The 5414-nt window shown below is 34.5% G+C and overlaps 1 pseudogene; it reads right to left on the reverse strand.

Moving 5' to 3' along the window:
* Positions 1–1903: 1903 nt before the first annotated feature.
* Positions 1904–3512, reverse strand: LOC137630576 (uncharacterized; annotated as a pseudogene).
* Between the last annotated feature and the right edge of the window lie 1902 nt (positions 3513–5414).

Here is a 5414-nt window from a genome sequence, read left to right on the forward strand (position 1 = left end):
CTGAATTCCTCAGGTAAAAACCTTCAAAGTTTTGTCAGATTTTCTCTCCAGTACTCGTAAAGTTGCTAGTTTGAGTGTAATATAAATATGATCTTATAACAAAGAACAATGAGAGAGAGAGAGAGAGAGAGAGAGAGAGAGAGAGAGAGAGAGAGAGAGAGAGAGAGAGAGAGAGAGAGAGAGAGAGAGAATCTATGTGATTTACTCTTTGAAATAAGTATAATTATTTCAAGTGTATTTTTTCTATATCATAAAGGGAATTATAATTTGGGATATAATATAAATGTATTTAGCGGTTTCCGCATTTAAAAGATAACATTGAACATCATAGATAATGCTGCATTTATCATCTTTCATTTACTGTGCTTGCCTTCGTATGCACAAAATTTTTATAAAAAAAAATGTTGCATGTACAAGTTTCACCAAAATTAACAAGTAAAATGCATATATACATGAAACCTTGCGGATTGTCAGGAGTGATAGTACCAGTGTGAAATCTGACTTCGAGTCTCGTAGAATACCACAAGAATGTGAATGTATGATACTATTTATATAAATTTTCACGTATTAACAAAAGTTAACTCATTACATGAATATCTGTATGCTGTTACAAAATTTCTTGATACAATTTATTATTAAAATGAAAGTCAATTACTGTATTCACAATTGGATGGATTTTCAAATGGTATGGTACAAGATCGTGAAATCATACTGGAATTAGAATTTATAAAATTGTAGAATATTGATATACTATTGCTAGATATTTAGCAATTTGTGCAAAATTGTTGCTTCCATGTACCTCTTCTCACCGGTGTATGACTACTACTACTACCCCTACCCGATGGACTGGGAGAGACACCGAGTAGTCATACGTCTGGCAATGCTGCTTACCGTGAGATATATATATATATATATATATATATATATATATATATATATATATATATATAACCATAAAGATACGTAGCTCTTTATTTTATAGGGGAGATTAGGAACCGTTAAGAGTTCTTTGTGAATTCTCAAGCAAATTAGCAATTAATTGTTCATCCTGTGTTGGATTGCTCGACATTCTGTTCTCCTTCTTCCCAGCAAAAGTGTTGCTGGGAAGAAAGAGAACACAGTGTTCCTCAGCATCCTGATCTCAGCATTGATAGTGTTTCTTTAACTTTGTATGACTCTTAAAATTTTAGGTGTGAGTCTTCACAGCAAATTTACTTTTGAGAAACACATTAGGTCTGTGTATTCTTCAATTACACAAAAAATTGACTTATTGAGAAAGTCTTTTAAGATTTTGGTGATCAATCTATCGTGAAGAAGTGTTTTAATTCTTTCCTTCTACCTTATTTAGAGTATTGTTCTCCTGTCAGGACTTCAGCTGCTAATTCTACTATTAATTGATTGGACAGGAACTTACGGTCTATTAAATTTCTTATTCATAATCTAGATATTAAACATGCATAGTTCGTTATGCATGTTGCATAAGATTTTTCCTAATTCTGATCATCTTTTACATTCAGATCTTCCCGTACAGTTCCATCCTGTTCGTAATACTAAGCATAAAGTTAATTCTAATAGTCAGGCCTTCTCCATCACAATGCTCAATACTTCACAGTATTCAAGAAGTTTTATTCCAGCTGTGACCAAGTTGTGGAAGGATCTTCCTAATCGGGTGGTTGAATCGATAGAACTTCAAAAGTTCAAACTTGCAGCGAATGTTTTTATGATGAACAGGTTGACATGAGTGTTTTTATAGTTTATTTATTAAATAACTGTTTTGATATTGCTACTGTTTTTAAAATATTTTATTTTAAATGTTCATTATTTCTCAGATCGTTTATCTATTTCCTTATTTCCTTTCCTCACTGGGGTATTTTTCGCTGTTGGAGCCCTTGGGCATATAACATTATTTTTCTTTATACATATTTCTGACTGCGTTAAATATTTCATCATTAACTTTGAACCTGGCATAGGCACAGCCTCCATATATCTTGACTTCGTCTGACACAGCTATAAGAGCAATTATTGATGGTAATTGTAAAGAATTCCTAATCTTTGTCTTTTTGAGATTGACTTTACTGAACTCTCTCTCTGCATCAGCATTTGATGTTGGTAAAGATAAAATATGTAGAGCAAAATTTGACAGTGCTGATACTATTAGATTACCCTCTTCGTCTTTTAAATTGCCCAACCCTTTATAAAATGTTTCGATATTTGTCTCGTACTTTAAATCTTCGGGTATTTGTATGAAATCTAAACTCCGCCATTCATCATCTAACTTCTGGTTATTTTCTACATCTACACCTATTCTTGGGACTAATTTGACTAAATCCTGTAGAGATGGCATAGCTATTCTTGATTGATAATCTAATGATTTATTAATTGACAGAAACGAAACCATCTTCCACAAAGGATTGTCCAGATCAAACCTTTTCCTAATTGCAATACAAACTGAAACACAAAATTTTCTGCATCTGTTTTGAACATCCAGTAACATTTCAGGATTCTTTAAGGATTCTTTCTGAAACAAAGTATGAAGTTCTGCTCCCAGATAAAGTTGGTTAAGTGGAACATAGTTGCTTTCATTGCGTGGATCAATTGTCATTAATGATTGTTTCTGAAGAATGTGTGGCTGACTAAAAGTACCCATTATTGATCTATTTAATTTTGTTATTCTGTCAAAAAGCAAATGGAATGTGGGGGAATTTCTTTGAAAGGGTAAGTTGAAGTCATTAAATTTTAGTAAAATGTAATCTAAAAAGGTAAAATATAAAAAGACAGCAGGATATCTCATCCTTCCAACTATCTGGTGTACTACTGTCAACCGTTCTCTACCTTCAATTCGACTGAAGTACAAGGTTAAAGGCTGCCACTGCTCTAGAACTCGTCTAACTGCTTCATGTAACGAAAGCCAACGCGTTTGACTGGGATGGAGTATTTTGTGAGGCTTAGTATTACAAAATTCCTGAGAGAGTTTAAAATCATACTGCCTTTTTTGAACTATGGGCAAAAAATGTATATATACTGCGAAGCTAATCCTCACAGTGACGGGGTAGAATTTTGGCAGCCTCTGAAGAACACAAGTGAATTGAATGGCATATACATTTAAAGACAGTAAGTCCAGGCAATAAGTGTTTAAGTCTGCTACATGAGGAATTATGCTCGCCCATGATATTAGAAGCCCCATCAGCTGCAAACCCTATGAAATTACTAAGGGGGATGTCATACTTTGTTATTGTATTTATCAGTAGGGAATATAAATTTTGTCCAGTAGACCCTTGGGCATTATTGTCTGAGTCATATAAATTAACAAGGTCTAGCATAGCAGTGGTGATTTTCTGCACAGAGGAATCATAAAACCTAACAATTACAGCACAGGACTTAATTGTGCTCACATCCGTTGACTCATCCATGAGGACAGAAAATTTGCTGGTCCTCAAATCCACCAAATTGTCAGCAGTAGTCAAAGGCAAGTTATGTTTTGCAATGAAACACTCAAATAGAATGGTAGCCATTACTGTACCATGTGGTGTTTTTCATTCATGTTTCCTTCCAGCTCATTCTGCCCAAGATCAAGCTTGCGTTCCTTTTGAAGATGAATCTTACTGATGCTATACCTTTTGATTGATGTTAATTCGGCATTAAATGCTATTTGGCAGGCAGTGCAGAAAGCCCTCTCTGGGTCTCCTTTAACCTGTTTCAACCATGGGTGAAAATCTGGCTGTATCCATGCTTCTCTGAACTTCCGCTTACCAGGCATACCTAGCTGTAAGCAATGTTTCATTGAGATGTGACGGCATATGTAAAATAAGAATAAAGTGGGAACCTAATTAAGATTCAACAGATAATATACATACATATTTGACTTCAAATCGTGAACCTAGTTCCAAATTTCTATGACGGGTTAGAGTTTTGGCAGCCTTTAAAGAACACAGGTGAATAGAGTGGCATATAGCTTACATTTAAAGACAGTAAATGCGAGCAATAAGTTCTTAGGTCTGCTACATTTCGTTCACAGTATTAAGATCAGTGATATAAGGCATTATGATTACATATTCCTAGCGGAAATATTATGATGGAATCAGCATCGTTTTTACAACAACGAGGAATGGGCCTATGATATATCGTAGGCTAAAACTCAGCCATATAAGTCTATGTAAGGAAATAATTACCACTGAATTGAGGAATGCTGTTCCTTTAGAGAAAATTTCATAGCATGACATCATAACCATACAAATATAGTGAAAACTATGACCATTAATAAAGGAAAAACTTATATAGATTAGGCTTAGGCATACCGTAAGCTAAAAGACTTTGGCTTATAAGTTTACGTAAGAAAGTAACTACTGTATTTTTAAACCCCTACATTATATAATGCCGTTACTATAGATAAATTATCATAAAAGTGACATTACAATGACATAACTCAATTTTATAACTATGTAGAATTATTCATAGCAATTAAAATTAACAATGGAAGTACGAACATAGATTACTTACTTTTATGGGTTTATTTCTCGCCCTCCATCAGACACTAAAGGTCTGTTCAGGCGGGCCTTGGTGTGTGAAAATAATTTCTTTCCAGTTAATATTTTGCTCTGTATCTTATCAGTTATTTCGCTAGCATTTGTATTCAGGCTTAATAGTTTTCAGGTCACTGTTATAACACTTTCTAAACAGATAAATCTTCAGGTTTTTCTTGAAAGCTGCCACATTTTTGCTATTCTTGACATCGAGTGGAAGGTCGTTGAAGAGTCTCGGTGCAGCATAACTGATTGTTCTTCCTCCGATTGCATGGTTCACACTAATTTCGAATAGTCTATGTGGGTCATCAGCATGTCTTTACAGCGGCGTTGGTAGCTTCGGGGTAGGGGACCAAGTAATCACGAAAATATTTAGGCTTATCACTTGTAAGTGCTTTGTGAGTCAACAAGCAAATTTTAAATTAAATTCTAGCCTTAACAGGTAACCCATGTAGATCGATCAGTGCAGGAGTTATTCTCTCCCTTAGTTTAATGCCTTTTATCAGTCTAGCCGCCCGGTTTTGCACATTTTGAAGCTTTCTTAGTAGTGTATTGGGCAATTTGTAGTACAGAGAATTGCAATAATCAAGCCTTGATATTACGTGACTCATCACTAAAATTTTTGTACTGCCCTCTGTTAAATATTTTCTAATAAATGCTATGTTTCTCAGGTGATAGTTACACACTTTCACTGTGTTCACAATTTGGTCCCTCATTGACAAATTACAATCTATCAGTACACCCAAATTTGTCACACCAGGCACAATCCCAACATCAGCATCACCAATTTTTATACTTTGAATTAACTGGTAATTCTTCAAAGCCACCTTTGTGCCAAAAAACATACATTCTGTTTTATCATCATTTAATTTGAGCTTTATCCTCTGCATCCAT

Source organism: Palaemon carinicauda, chromosome 3 (genome assembly GCF_036898095.1).
Source record: "Palaemon carinicauda isolate YSFRI2023 chromosome 3, ASM3689809v2, whole genome shotgun sequence".
Taxonomy (NCBI): Eukaryota; Metazoa; Arthropoda; class Malacostraca; order Decapoda; family Palaemonidae; genus Palaemon; species Palaemon carinicauda.